Genomic DNA, 16,519 nt, shown 5'->3' with positions numbered 1-16,519 from the left:
TCTCTCTCTCTCTCTCTCTCTCTTTGATCACGAAAGGTTTAGAATTTTTCATTCTCTAACGCTTAAATATAAATGCAATTTTAAGATTTTAATAATTATGAAATTTATAATTAATTATGTATTATTTAGTTTATATATATATATACACACACACGAGCTTATTCACGAGCCTAGCCGAGTCGAGCCGAGCCGAGCTTGCTTCGTTTAATATTCGAGTTAGGATTTGTATTCATGAAGTGCTTCATTTAATATTCGAGTCAAGCACGAGCCAAGCTTGCTCGCGAGATGCTTTGCTCACTTAACAGCCCTATTATACCTACCCGTTGAAAACCAAAAAATATGAGAGGCCTAAACAGTCAGAACCATGAGCGCTCCTTCAAGTCTAATTGAACTATATATAGCTTAACTCAGCCTTATTATAACATCAGTGTGACTCATTGTGGTTTACATTAATCAGGCATGAGAAATCTCATTACGAGAATTAAACTCATGCCCTAATATTTACCTACCAACATGAAAATTGCTTCAAAGCCACTAAACCACCTCCCTTAATGATTAATGTCTCCTTTGGATATGTGATGGGATTCTTGATTGCCAAAGCAAAATTTAAAGGCTCCTCCAAGTGTACGCTTAATAATCAAATGGGGTACTATTATTTGACCAAACAGGATCAAATTAGATTCATTTATTGCTTCAACATCATTTCATCTCATATATACGTTATTAGAATCCATCATCATGTAATATTCTGTAGTCCTTTGAGCAATAGCATATATAGGCAACTACTCTATGATATTGACATATTGTTCTCTATAGTCCAGCACAGTTGCTCAAGGGCTAAGAAAGAGCTGAAAACTTTCCTCAAAATCCACAACAATAAGCAATAAATACAACAAATCAACAATCTGCCAACTCCAATCCACGGCTGATTCAAGAAATTTTTACTAAAAACTCCAAACGATCTGGAAAGAGATGAACATAAACAGCCAAGATTATATAAGCACAATGGGCATGTACAAAAGGCTCACAGATAAATTACTAGTGAATTTCATCTGATCTATAAAATCTAAAAAGGATGACAAAGGATGCAGCCAAGCATCCACTCATACAATGATCAGGCTTTCTCCAAACTAGTTTTGCCTCATCTTATTTCCTATGTTTTCATATGGTAGCCTTTGCAATATACCATTTGTTTTTGGGAACAAAAAAAAAAAAAAGAATGCCAAAGTTCTCGTTATAATTTATAGTTGTTTTCAAGCAAAATAAGCAGTTTTTTTTTTTTTCTTGAATTATGGCCAAGCAAAACTGATTTTCAAGCAAGTTTTGCATAAAAGTACCAGCTTAATTTCAAAGTAAAAGTCTGTATTAGATTCATCTTACAAATACACTATTCTCCCTTCCCTAATTACAAAGTGAAAGTAATATAACAAACTCCAAACACATCTAGAGGGGGGTGAATAGGTGTTAATCATAGAAAATGCGGAATTAAAAATATGCAACAATACGCAATCAATCACCAAAATAAGTAAAGCAGTAAATTAAACAAACACAGATATTTTGATGACGAAGAGGAAACCTTTTAGAAACCTTTCTAAAAGTAAAACCTCTCCGAGGCAGCCAAACCCAGAAAATCACCATTAAGAAAATATTTTAGAGATTACAGACACGGGGATACTTACAATTCTTTGCAAATCCTTAACTCTGTAAGATCGATAAGCCTCTAACTTGTCTCCTACCTCACAATCTTCTTCATGTGATTCTCTTTTATCGAACCCTGCTGATAGACTTCTCAACTGTAGTTTATCAAAGAACTATTTCAATCTAACAATCACTCTAAGAGAAACGCTCTCTAGTTCACATACATAAAATCTCTCTTAGCTCAACCTCTCACGAACTCTAGGGCAGAATTCGTACCCCTGCAGTTCTATAGAGAGGAATATATATAGGCTTCAAAACTCTAGCCTTAAACCCACAAAATTTAAGTGTATTGAACTTAAACTGTGCAGGGCATCTGGACGGGTGATACGCATGTCCAGACGGAAATAAGATAAACCCAATAAACCCTAGTTTTCTGGTGCGGCAGCTTGCGGACGAGACTCCAGAAGAGGCTCTCGGGAAAAACAGATTTCTAGGAGCGTCCGGATGGCATGTAGATGGAATTGCGGACGAACCTCTCTGGAAAGCAGGTCCGGACAGATTGCAGAAGAACCTCTTAGCGTCCAGACGGCCTTGCTTCCTGTCTGGACGGTCATGCATGGAGATGACTTTTGGCATTTCAAATACGGAGAGATGTACATTTTGGTCACCGGATTTAGCCAACAAAAATACTAACACAAAGTTCCTGACAAGAAAAGAAATACGTAATAGTGATTGAATATCAAAATAAACACACAAAAGCAAAAGCAAAAAGAAAAAACAGAAGGAAATTGAAAGGCAATGAATATTAATCAAGAAGAAGCATGAGTTGTAATACCATTTGAGCTACAACAATTTGATGCCAAACTATCCAGACGCTACAGGGATGTAAAGGATTTTTACATAATCATAACTTTTTAAACCTTGGATTCAATTGAACTTGTTTCTCAGAATAAGCTTCTGATATACCTGCTCCTCTCTTTAGAATCAACAAAATGTGACCGACGTCAGGAATCTTTCGCCGTTCTTTTCCTTTCTTACTTTGCGCCATTGCTTCATCAACAAAGGGCATATGTCGATCCCTATAATAGAATGGGACGTAGGCAACCCCTCTTCTGGCATGTACTTGTGCTTAGGACAGTCTTTGATCCACAATTCTTCAAGAGATCGGAGGCGTTGAAGACCTTTCTTATCTAAAGATTTCATATTTGAAAATCCAAGGACAAGAAGATGAGTTAGACCAGAAGGTAGCAACCCTATGAGAATACCAACAAATAAAAAAATATGACATGTCGAAAATACCAACAAAATCCCTCATGATCTTCGTAAGCTTCAAGGGAAGTTTTCTATTTTCATGTCTCCAATGAGAATTTTGGTCAAAGTTTGAATGTTGAATGTTCACCACCTTAAAACATGGGGCCATCTTTGACAAAGAAACAAATGGCCAGAATGCCAATCCAAAGATGTCACCAACAACAATTAGTAGACCTCAGCAGCATCCATTGCCAGGTATTTGGATTGCACATGAAGATATTCAGATCTTCGGGTACCTGTGACAGAGTTTGTGTTACTTTGACGATTTATAACACAAACGACTCTATATAAAGCCATTATGCCAGTTGTCTTTGCACGTACAATTTCAAAAAAGAAACATTGCATTCCACTATCATTACTCCTTTGCTGAACAAGGAGGGCTGAGATGCCTCATGAGCTTGATGGTGAATATTATGCAAGGAGGATGATTCTGATATAGGGTAAGCTTCCACATCTTGGAGACGCACTTGAATCTCAAAAGGTCCCTAGCTGACAAGCGAGATCAGATTTTCATTGCAATCATCATTAAAGGAGGCTTCCATTTTTTTATTCAACTCAAAAACCCATTCATCAAAATGAATCTTTTCTGTCAATGATATTAAAAAAAAAAAAAAGTGTCAGTAATAAAATGAACCATCATACATATCTTCTGTCAAAGATATGAATATAGAAAAGACAAAATTATGAACATGTAGCACCTAGCTTAAGCAAAAAGAGACAACCTCTTTATCTTCTTTCTTTTTATAATACCACAACACGTTTGTTGGATAATTTTTGAACTAAATAGAAGAGCAAGTATCTAGTTTCCTAAGAAATTTTCTGATATATCATTATATTTAAGATGTCATCCATCTTAAACCATGCATTAGCCACAAAAAAAATCCTCTGCTTCCAATGATTTCCTTTTCCTTCCCACATAGCAGCTATCGGAAAAAAAAGGTATTGATTGGTAATTCAAAGCCTACACTTCAGGAAATCTAGATGTTCCAAAATTTCCCATGATCTTGATTTAACACCACATAACAAGTTCAATAACTGAGATGTCTGAATCAAAAAATAAATAACAATGCATAAATTGTAGATTAAAACAGAGAAAATCCATACACGTGTATGTGCAAGCTAGCCTCTGCTTTGTGTATTCATAACCAAGCTCTTCCATCTCCTGTATTCTGTCAATTAAATATTTTCCATACAATTAACCAATCAAAACAGAAAACAATTAGACAGAGATGAAACAAAGATAGAATTGTAAGAGAGAAAACGTTAGAAAAACAAATGAACCAAATATTTAGAAAATGGATTAATTAGCTAACCTTCAAGCGTTCATGCCTCGCAGGATCATAGATTATATTTGCTTCTTGTAATTGTGACCCAAGCTCTTTGATCTCCTGCTAGTTTATTAAAAAAAAAAAAAAAATCCATGAAACAGATAGATAGTGATAAAATGAAACAAAATTTTTCAGACAAAGAAAATATTTATAAAGAATATGGGAAAGTCATTACGAGAAGGGAGAGGATCATATTTATAATTAGCTTATCGAAAAGTGCAATTACCTGAATATGTTGTTGCCGCCTTCGAGGTCAGGAAATGGGACTCTCCCGAGGCTTTTGGCTCATTCAATTAATTCTTCTGAATCAATCAATATGTGATCCACGTCAGGAATGTTTCGCCGTTCTTTTCCTTTCTTGCTTTGCCACCGTTTCCTCAACAAAGGGCATCCATCGATCTCTATTATAGAAAGGGAGGTTGGCAACCCTTCTTTTGGCACGTGCTCGAGCTTAGGGCAGTACCAGAGACTCAATTGTTGAAGAGAGGTGAGGTGTTGAAGCCCTCTCTTGTCCAAAGATTTCATATTTGGAAATTCAGAGATAGTAAGAGAAGTCAGACAAGAAGGCAGCAACCCTGGGTCTGGAAAGGACACCACATCTTCAGATTTGTCGCGGATTTTCAAATTTCTAAGAGATGGGAGTTTTTGCAAATTCCATCCCATCCGACCGGCAAAGAGTTTTTCACAATTCTCGACTGAAATATTCTTCAGGTTGGAAGGAAAGCCTCCTTCGGGAAACGACTCAACTCTTGGACAATCGCTTATATGAAAAAGCGAAAGAGAAGGCAGGAGTGTATGCATCTTCTCTGGCAATGACCTCAGATTTGGACAATCAGCGACATAAAAAAGTAAAAGTTGTGGGGCACGGATTCCTCCTTTCGGAAAAGATACAAAATTAGGGCAACAGAGGATGGTAATTTCCAAGGTCACCAAATCACGTCCATGTTGTTCTGAATCTGTCAAAGATTCCATATTCTTGCCGCTCCATATTGTTATATGAGAAAGCCTTGGAAAGAAATCTAACGGAAATGACTTGAGGGAATCACAATATCTCAAGTTCAAAATTTCAAGGGATGAAAAGTTTAAGTGTGTTGGGAGCTCTAACTTCATACAAGAACTGATTTCTAACCGTTGAAGACAGTTGTTGGAGGCCACCATTCCATTGGGGAGGGACTCGAGTTGAAATCCTGTAATTACGAGCCTTTCCAATTTAGTTGGCAATTCTTTTAACAGAACCTCATTACAAAAGCTTAGCTCCAATTCGTGTAAAGCAGTAGCCTTTGGGAGTGAAACTACTACCTGCGGACAACCTTCAATCTTAAGTTCGGTTAAAGAAGGAAGATGGACGGGCAACCCTCCTGTTAATTTAGGGCAATCACCAACATAAAGCTCTTCAAGTTGAGGGAAAGCTTCACCTTCGTTTTCGACCCCGAAAGAAGACCATTCCTCCCACTTCAACATTTTTTTGAACCTTAAAACTTTTAACGCTCGAAATGGCTTAATTGATGAAGAATCACCGCCATAAAACTCATAATCCACTTTAACAACTCCTTCAAACCCATCAACATAGAGGTTCTGCAAAGAGGGTAGCTGCCCAAGTGGTGGCAAGTTGGTACAATGTTTACAATTGTTTAGGTGAAGGGACACTATATTAGAGAATGAATGATGCCCAACCCAATCTGGAAGACTTTTATCGCCATAGCCGTTGATAGTGAGACTATTCAAGTTACTATGGGGCCGAAGATTGTCAAGTACAGATCTTTGACATTCTGAAATATTAGTACCCAATCCATTCCATTTCAACACCAACTTCTCAAGGTACTTCCTATCTTTCAAGCATGCTTTCAAAGCATCCATAGGAGATACGACGCTTTGAAGCTCTGAAATAGATAACTTTCCTCGAAGATTTGTAAGTTTCCCCAACTCTTCAATGCATGCCCCACTATGTTTGTTGATGATAAATTTACTTAAAGTCTGTAAACATTTTAGTCTACTCAGCTGCATTGGCATCTCCTTTATGGCAGTTCCGACAATATCAAGATGACGTAAGTTAGTGAGTTTCCACATATCTCTTGGTAATACAGCAATACGACAACAAAATGATAAGTTCAATGTTTGCAAATTGCACAACTTACATATGGAATTGGGTAACCTATTAATTGCAGTGAAAGAAATGTTCAAGTAGCGTAAATGCTTGATTTTGCCAATTGATTCAGGCAACTCAATCATATTTCGGTAATGGGATAGAGAAAGCACCCGCAAGCATCTTAGTTTTGGCAATAAATCAAGTGGTACTCTTTTACTTAAGAAAAAGTAACTATGGTTTGGTGACAACTCCAATGTTAAGAATGTATGCAATCGAGTTGCCTCACAAAGAACCTCAAACTTCTTAAAGTTATCATATCTTCCTCTCCAATGCGACAAATGGCGAGTCTCATTCATAGTTTCAGGAGAAGGGTCAATATGCAATCTAAAGGTAAATTTCCCAGATACGAATTTGGCCAAGTCGTTGACGAGATCATGCATTACAAAACCTAATTTATTGTCACTTGATTGTTCCAACAATGACCTTGATGCCAAGTCAAGGAAGTAATCTTCGCCAACCTCTTCCATTTTCTTGTTTATAGTTTCTTTTAAGAAACCTTCTGCCATCCATAATAAGACTACTTCATCTTTTTTTAAAACATAATCTTTGGGAAATATTGAACAGTAAGCAAAACATTTTTTTAGATGTGATGGAAGATATTTGTAACTTAATCTTAGAGCTGGAAGAATATTTTCTTTGCCAATTGGTGAATCCCATACTTCGCTATCCAATATTTTCTCCCACTCATCAACACTTAGTTTAGATCGCAGGAGACTCCCAATTGCCTTGGCTGCTAAAGGTAGACCTTCACACTTTTTCACAATTTGCCTACCTATTACTTCTAGCTGTGAACGTGCATCGAAGTTGCCATCGTGGAATGCATGTTTTTCAAATAGTAACCAACAATCGTCTTCCAATAATGGCTTTAGACGATCAGTTGAAATAGCACGCATGATTGAGGCAACATTATCATTGCGTGTTGTTACAATGACTGTACTTCCTCGTGCTCCAGATCTAAATGGACTACTTAAGATCTCCCAATTAGCATGATTCTCATTCCATACGTCATCTAAAATAAGTATGAATTTCTTCCCCATCAACTTATCCTGTAGTGTAACTTGAAGTAGATTTAGATCCTTCATATCACAAGTCGATGAAGTCACTGCCTCTAGAACTGTTTTAGTTACCTTGAACACGTCAAACTCATCCGAAACACATACCCATGCCATAAAGTCAAAATGCTCATTCACCCTCTTGTCCTTGTATACAAGCTGGGCAAGGGTGGTCTTGCCAATTCCCCCCATGCCCACTATGGGAATAACGCACAGATTTTCATTGCCAGTTGCATGGTCAGAGAGCAACAAGCTTATTATTTTTTCCTTATCACCATCCCTACCAAAAATACCAGATTCTTCTACCAAAGAAGTCGTGGGGAATCTTTTTGATGATTCTCCTCCAACACCTTCTTTTAGACCTAGAACATCTTTTTGCTTTGCTAGATATTCTAGTTTGCCAAGTAGCTCTGCTATCTTTGGCTCTATGACCTTGACAAAATGACCAAGGAAAGTAGAGATGGATTTACGTAGCTTACTTGAAGTGGTTTGAAATTCAGCATCCAACTTACGTTTCAAGGCTTCAGTGGCTATCTCATCCAAGACGTCTTCAGCCTCATAGACAGCATCTTTCGACTCCTCCAGCCACTCTTTCACAGCAGGCTTCGTAAGCTGTTTTTCCTCCGCGTCTTCAACCAGTGCATTCACGGACAGCAATGCTATCTTCAACTTGTGTAAGAGACGTTCATTGAGTTTTCTTCCTTGAAAGATGTCAGCAAACTCGCGGGATGCCATTCGCTCAAAAAAGGCTTGGAGAAAGGGAGAGAGAAGTATGCCTGCAACCTCAGCCATGTTTTCTTCTTTGCAAATTCAAGGAAATGAAGGAAGATGAGTGTAGCAAACGGGAGAGCAAAAAGAGATTGCAATGAAAGAAACGAAAGAAAATGAAGGAAATGGAGGAAGATGATTGCAAGAAACAGCGAAGCAAAAAAAGAGATAATAAAAGGTATAATATGTGTTGCTTTGTAAACCAAAAGAAAGCATACAGGAATCAGCCAATGGCAGTGATGGACCCACACGGCTCATGATGAAGTTTGAATGATGAGAGGCACTTGCGGCAGCTTTGGATTCCGTTGGTCAATTGAATGTGGTGGACTCCACACCACGTGATCAAAGAAAACGGAAAGCAGGAAAACTGATGATGTTTTAACGCCACCATCTCCTTTATTGGAAAAAGGAGAACTTGGAAGGTGATCAGAAAAGCCCACGTGATCTGAACCAAGTGGACGACCGACCTTTCACCATCAAATTCTCAATCAGTGGGTTGAGGATCTTTCTTTCTCTTTTCCCACCACTCATGCCTCCCACTCACTCTTTTTATTTTATTTTATTTATTTTCTTTGTCTCCCATTATCCCACTCCCTTTCTTTCTTTCTTTCTTTTGTTTTTCTTTTCTTCTTCCCTCGCCTTCCCCACGCGGGACGTGATTGAGAGTACACCGCGTGCTTAGCACGCTGTGCAGAAATTTTTTTTTTTTGAATTTTTTAATCCAAAAATTTTTTTTTTGCCAATGTGCGATTTTACTTCACCCTCCCCACGCACACACTCCTTGTTACAAAAAAATTCAAGATTTTGTGACGTGTTTAGAGTACCTTGATTTTCAAAATGTCATCAAATGATAACATGTTAATATCTAATTAGTAACGTGTAAACAGTGATACATTACTTTTTTTTTGTTTTTTTATTTCTTCTTTAAAATTCAATTAATAACGTGTGATGTTATTTTCAAACAAAAAAAAAGTGAAGTGACTGTAAACATTGACACATCACTAATTAGTGACGCATGAATTGATTTTTTTTTTTCTTATTTAAAATTCAATTAGTGACGTGTGAACATTGACACATCACTAATTAGTGACGTGTGAATTGAATTTTATTTTATTTTTCTTCATTTCTTCTTTAATATTTAATTAGTGACGTGTCACTAATTGAATTTTTTTTTAAAAAAAAAAAATTTCCTTTCTTCTTTAAAAGAACTCAACGAAAATTTTAAAATTAAATTAGTGAATTAGTGACATGTGAACAGTAACATGTAACTAATTTAAATTTTAAATTTTTTTCTTTTTTTTTTTTTCTTTCTTCTTTAAAAAAATTTGGGAAAACTTCAATTTGGCTTTCTAAACTTCCAACCGATTTGACAAACATCCCTTGAACTTTCAAATCTCTCACTTTGGACCCCTGAACTTTCAATTTCTATTATTTTGGACCTCTGAACTTTTAATTTTTATCACTTTGGACCTCTCTGTTAGTTTTTAACGTTAAACTCAAACAGTTTGACTTTGTATGCCCATTATACCCTCACATTAAAACTATATCATTTTGGGCTCCAAACTTCAACACCTACCCAGCCCAAAACAACACAATTTTGAGCGTTAAAATTATATTTTTTTTTCTTAAAAAAAAATGAAAAAGAAAAGGCAAAATATTAGAAGAATTAAAAAAAAAAAAAAAAAAAAAAAAAAAAGAAAAATCGAGCCACCCCATACAATCGGTATGGGAGTGGCCGAAACCACCCTCAAGCCCTTGGCCAAAAGCCCAAAACGCATTCCTTTTTTTTTTTTTTTTGGCCTTTTGGGGGTGGCCGGACCACCCCTTGGCCATGGGGATGGGTTGGTCCGGCCACCCCATTTTGGCCAAGGGGTGGCCAATTTTTTTTATTTTATTTTTTTTTTTTTTTAATATTTTGCCTTTGTTTTTTTTTTTAAGAAACAAAAAAAATAATTTTAATGCCCAAAACAGTGTCGTTTTGGGCTGGGGGTGGGTGTTGTAGTTTTTGAACAATTTTGGAATTTCAACTGGGTTGAGTGAGGGTGTAATGGGCATAAAATGTCAAACCGTTTGAGTTTAATGTTAATAACTAGGAGTGTACAGATTAATCGTTAATCGTTTAACCGACTGTCTACCGACTTCGACCAAACCAATATTAACCATAACCGTTTAACCAATATTCTTATCGGTTAAAAATTTTGTACCGAAATTCTTATCGGTCTAGTCCAATCCGATTAACCATTTGTTATTAGTTAACCGTTTTAATCGATAAGAACTGGTATGGGAGAAGGCTAGTAACAAAACCAGTCTAGTTTAGTTGGTAAGGCACTAGAGCATTAGGCTCAGATCCTCGTGGTCGTGGGTTTGACTCAATGGTCGTGAGTTGGTAAGGCACTAGAGCATTAGGCTGGGTATCGGTCGGTTAAGACCTATTAATGGACTTATCGGTCGATTAACCGATAAGCTGTCGGTTAACCAAATCTTAACCAATTACCGACCGATAAGAAGTCTTAACTGAAAATTATTGATCAAATTGGTAATCGGTTAACCGGTTTGGGCTTTTGTGGGCTTTTTTACTGATTGCTAATTGGGTCAAAAATTAATTTGAGAATTGCTAGATTGAGTTTTGTGGGCTTTTTATTAGGCTTTTTTATATATATATATATATATATATATATATATATAATAAACTCTCTCTCTTACTAGGAGCATCATCTGAGATTGCTCCATGAGCAGAAATGCAAAATCGGTTCTACTGTTCTAGCTTCTGGAAGCCCATTTTGTTCCAATGAACAAAATATGTCAACCAAAAAATCAAGCTTTATCTGATTCAAAATGGCAAAATTGAAATTCTTCATTGGAAGGAAATTTGACGTCGTTTTGGTTTTAACTTTTAATAATAAATATAAATTTTTAAAAAATTAAAATAACTTATCGGTCATATCAGTTAACCGATAAAAAAATTTTAACTGACCGATTACCGACCGATAAGCTTATCGGTATAAAATCTTTAACCGATTACCGACTGATAACTATCGGTTACGGTTAATATCAGTTCGGTTAAAGTCGGTAATCAGTAATCGGTTAATCTGTCCACTCCTAGGTTTGAGCCCCTATGGTGGCCACTCTTTATTAACAAAACTCTTAACATTCAGCAAAATTCCTAAATAATTTCAAACACCAAATAACTTGTGAGAAAAGATCTGAAAGTGAGTTAAATTTCCAACGACAAAACCTTCTCTATGAGAAGCATTAACAACAGACACCTTATAACTCATTCTCTTTTCTATATATTGGGAAAATTTCAAATTAAAAAAAAAAACCAACAAAAAGTCACCTGCAGCCTGCAGCTTTCCTAGACATTGGGAATAGGGAACCAAAAGTGGTTTCTTATACATTATTTAATGTAAATATTTCTCTTTCATCTATCATCTTTTATTTTTTTACTTTTTATTGGAGATTGTGTTGAAATTTTGTAAAAAATTGGAGGGCAGGTATGTAACTTGTATTTTGTAAAGAAATAATATTTTAATGGTATATGGAAAAGTAATGAAAACTATTGTGAAATATATTTAGTTAAGAAAGCAAAAAGTAATTTTGTTCCTTAAACTTAGGAAAAATTAAAGAGAGGTTAAGACTAGTGCTTAGAAAATAAAATAGAATTTGAAAGCCTTCATACCTTCTTTAATCTTCCAAATCCAGCCCTCTTCCTCTCTCTTCTTTCTTCCTCTTCTTTTCTCTTCTCCCTCTCTCTTTCTCGATTCTCCGTCGTCTCTTTCTCCCTTTCCTCTTCTCTGTTTCTTTCTTTTCTTTTTCTTTTCTTTTTATCTGATGGGAGAGTGTTTGATAAAAAAAAAAAAAACACACAAAGGTTTCGGTGGGGTGAGGGTGAGTCATCCTCTACCACCCGTCAGGCAAACTTTTTTTTTTTTTTTTTTTTTTTTTTACTATAAATGAAAATTACCCAAAAGCCCCGAAATTTTCGAGATATTACATCATTGCAAAATACATTCGTTTGTGCGTAATACGTCTCATCTCCTTTTATTCAGGCTCAACATCTTTTAAATAAAATACAAGATAAATAGAAACAGAATATTCAACACCTCCTAAACAAACCCGACATTAGCTTAAAACATTACAAAAAAATAAGATAACTCTAGTAGTCTTCAGGTTGTTCTCTATGTAGAGGAATGGGATGGATAAGTAATGATAATACACGGTCCTTAGTTTCACGGTCTTCAACACCATGCCCATCCCTACGCTGGTACATATACTGAGCCATCCCTGCAAGGTTAATTGCAATTTCAGTAAATGTCTCAGAGAGGGGAGAACTCGCAGTTCATTCCTTATTCACCTTTTTCCACGTTTTACTAATCAAAGACCTTATGTACTCGCACGCATTTTCTTTGCTCGCACCAGTTTCATTCATGTAACACTAGAGTGATTTTGGAACATCACCTCTCTCTAACTCATCCTAAGTTTTAAAACACACACATATATTAATACGAGGATGTTAGGCAATGTTGATGTTAACTATTCAAAAGCATTCTTGATGAAACTCTTTGGTTTGCATACCTTAGATGTTCCAAGATCATCTACAAGTCGTAAGATCATTGATGACCAACGAATTATGCTGGGGTACTCTTCCAAGCAATCCAAAGCTTCCTTTGTTATTGGATTTGTGACTAAAAAATAAGCATGTACTAGTATAACTGGTTTAAGGAACTGATTATATATATACCAGCATATATGGCAAAAAATAAAAAATAACTAGATAACAGCATATTGGATTTGGAAATCAAAGGTAGATTAAGCTGTCTCAATTGGTGAAATACTCAAAAAATGTAACATCGAGATTTTCTCTTTGCATACAACTATCTTATTTGAAAAGAAAAATCCCTCTTGACCCACACAACTTCACAAGCTTCATGGAAAGTTTTCCATTTTCTTGTCTCCGAAGAGAAGGCAGAAGTTTATACATCTTTTCTAGCGGTGACCAGACTTTTGAGGTCTAAGACGAGAAGTTTAAGTGGAGCATTTTTTTAAAATTTAAATGTTAATTAAATAATATTTAATTTTAAAAAAAAAATATTATTCCCGCTTTTTGTGATGCAAAATTACTTATTAAGTTTTTCTAACATCTTCTTTCAATTGATAATATGGCTAATTCATTTAATCTTTGTTAATAAAGTCCCTAAGGGGTAGCTCATATTGGCTGATCGAGGACCACGCCTGATGAAATAAAGGTTATTGATTTGAATCCTCTTTTCCCATTTCACTCCCTTTGTGTGGACATGCAAAAAATAATAATAATATTGTCAATCAAATAAGCGATACATGCATTAAGAAAAGACATATAATTTCGAAAAATGGGGCTAGTTGGCTGTTGGGACTTAGGATCATAATTTATTGCTAACTAACTATTATTTCTACTCCACAATGGTGGGGATTTTATTTAAGAATGACTTTAATATTAATATATTATTTGATTTCCTTATTTAATGCTATCAATTTTTTGAAGACTTGTTTCAAGAATGGAATGTAGGAGAATTCAGCTATAATTTTTATTTTATTTTATTTTTTGAAGGGGATTTAAGCTACAATTAATAATTCAAAAATATCTCTTAAATAAATACAACCCCAAATCCTTAAAAGACAACAACAACTAACTATCACCAAATACATCACTACAATTCATAAATATTGAAATATAATAATTCTACCTACAGTTCTTGCTCTTCTTCCCAAGCCTAACGAAAGACTCTAAGCTCCAATTCGATCTAATACGTTTCCAACAGATGGAAAGATAGCAACTGTGCAAGCCCTTATGAAAGACTAAAAATGAATTTAAATGATACCATGCCCTTTAGAAAGTCTTCACAAAATGTTTTATCATGAATGCCCAATGGCCGTTAAATAAAATGGAGCGTGACTTATGATAATTTCACTTTGAGGCATAAAAACATTGAATATAAATCATGACGCCTTTGCACATTATTATCACATCATATTCTCATTTTAAGATCAATCCTACCCCTCTGATTTTTTTTTTTTTTTTTTTTAATGAAAGCACAAAAACATTATGGAGAAATATATTAATAGACTTTGTTTTAAAATCCATGTGTATTTTTTCAAAAGAATTTTTTTTTACTTTAAAATACCCTACATTGGACCTTGACGAGCCAAACAAATGAAATTAAGAACAAAGTACATTGACCTTGTTCACTCCTAGGATTCATTGTGATAACAAACATATGATTCAAAAACATGAATCCTAGGTAAACTGATGCACTATGTTTATATTTGTGCTGGAATTATGTGCTGAGATATAGCCACAACTATACTTGGACCTTGAACACTCTTTAGTAGGTGCTGGAATGTGTTTGTAATTGTTTGTATTTGATGCTAGCCTCAGTAGCTCTAGCTTATTGCTACAGTGTATAGCATTTTGTGTTCTGTTCTAATACAAAATTGCTAGAGTTGAAAAAATGATAGATAAAAAACTAACAAAATGCAAGGCAAATATGGAGAGTCAATTTGCTCAATTTCGGTTGTAGTTAGAGTTGTGCCAAACTAATGAGAAGATGTACCTAGCTGCCTTACTTTTTGTTATTTTTCTAATGCTATTTTATATTTTATGATAATGGTTTTCAACGGTACTTGTGTTAGTAAGATGATATTAGGAATTGAACATTTTCATGTAGCCTTGATAGTACACAATTTAGGATTTTTTTTTTTTCGAAAGTAGTTTTGGTGTATAAATTTTTTTCCTTTTCGTTGATTTAGTGTTTTTATTTTTTATTTTTTTAGTGGCTACTATACTAGGACGTGACTATAGCCTATTCGCTGAAAACTAATGACATAAAGAATGTAGACGATGAAAATCGCAAGCGCTTTCTCAAGTCGGATTGAACCATAACCTAACTACATCAATAAAACCCAAAATAGTTTACATTAATCAGTCATGATGATTTTCATTGCTAGAGTCAAACTAATGCCCTGATGTTTACTTAACTACATAAAAATTGCCTCAAAGCCATTGAACGAACTCCCTTAATAGTTAGTGTCTCCTTTTGATATGTGACGGGATTGTTGATTGCCAATGCAAAATTTAAAGGTTCCTCCTAGTGTATGCTTAATAATCAAATGGGGTGCTGTTATTTGACCAAATAGAATCAAAGTAGATTCATTATTGCTTCAACATCATTTCTGTAGTCATTTGAGCAATAGCATATATTGGCAACTACTCTATGCTATTGCTCTCTGTAGTCCAGCACAGTTGCTCAATGGCTAAGGAAGAGCTGAAAACTTTCCTCAAAATCCACAACAATAAGCAATAAATACAACAAATCAACAATCTGCCAACTCCAATCCTTGATCCATGGCTGATTCAAGAAATTTTTACTAAAAAATCTAAACGATCCGGAAAGAGATGAACATAAACAACCAAGATCATAAGTACATTGGGTATGTACAAAAGGCCCCCAAAAAAATTACTAGTGAATTTCATCTGATCTATAAAATCTAAGAAGGATCACAAAGGATGCAGCCAAGCATCCACTCATACAATGATCAGGCTTCCTCCAAACTAGTTTTGCCTCATCTTATTTCCTATGTTTTCATATGGTAGCCTTTGCAATATACCATTTGTTTCTGGGAACAAAAACAAAAGACTGCCAAAGTTCTTGTTATAATTCATAGTTGTTTTCAAGCAAAATAAGCAGTTTAAAAAAAATAATAATAAAATAAAATAAAAAACTATTTTCTTGAATTATGGCCAAGCAAAACTGATTTTCAAGCGAGTTTTGCATAAAAGTACCAGCTTAATTTCAAAGGAAAAGTCTGTATAAGATTCATCTTATAAATACACTATTCCCCCTTCCCTATTACAAAGTTCCTGACAAAGAAAAGAAATACATAATAGTGATTGAATATCAAAATAAACACACAAAAGCAAAAGCAGAAAGAAAAAAGAGAAGGAATTTGAAAGGCAATGAATATTCAAGAAGAAGCATGAGTTGTAATACCATTTGAGTTACAACAATTTGATGCCAAACTATCCAGACGCTATAGGGATGTAAAGGATTTTTACATGATCATAACTTTTTAAACCTTGGATTCAACTGAACTTGTTTCTCAGAATAAGCTTCTGGTAAACAAAATGTGACCAACGTCAAGAATCTTTCGCCGTTCTTTTCCTTTCTTACTTTGCACCATTGCTTCATCAACAAAGGGCATCTGTCGATCCCTATAATAGAATGGGACGTAGGCAACCC

General features: G+C 35.2%; 1 pseudogene across 2 annotated transcripts; it reads right to left on the bottom strand.

Annotated features, from left to right (window-relative positions):
- Positions 1-2,740: 2,740 nt before the first annotated feature.
- LOC132173648 (putative disease resistance RPP13-like protein 1 pseudogene) lies at positions 2,741-8,387 on the bottom strand (annotated as a pseudogene). 2 transcript variants are annotated; one of them, XR_015911628.1, is made up of 6 exons: positions 4,504-8,387; positions 4,263-4,340; positions 4,054-4,118; positions 3,271-3,535; positions 3,041-3,185; positions 2,741-2,828 (listed from the first exon to the last, which is right to left on the bottom strand). The product of XR_015911628.1 is annotated as a putative disease resistance RPP13-like protein 1 pseudogene, transcript variant X2 (transcript). The 2 variants fall into 2 exon arrangements; XR_009439331.2 differs by having other exon boundaries at positions 4,263-4,337.
- Positions 8,388-16,519: the final 8,132 nt, after the last annotated feature.

This window comes from Corylus avellana, chromosome 3 (assembly GCF_965113065.1).
Source record: "Corylus avellana chromosome 3, dhCorAvel1.hap1.2, whole genome shotgun sequence".
Taxonomy (NCBI): Eukaryota; Viridiplantae; Streptophyta; class Magnoliopsida; order Fagales; family Betulaceae; genus Corylus; species Corylus avellana.
Note: the sequence above shows the minus strand (reverse complement) of the source record. Positions and strands in the feature narration are given on the sequence as shown.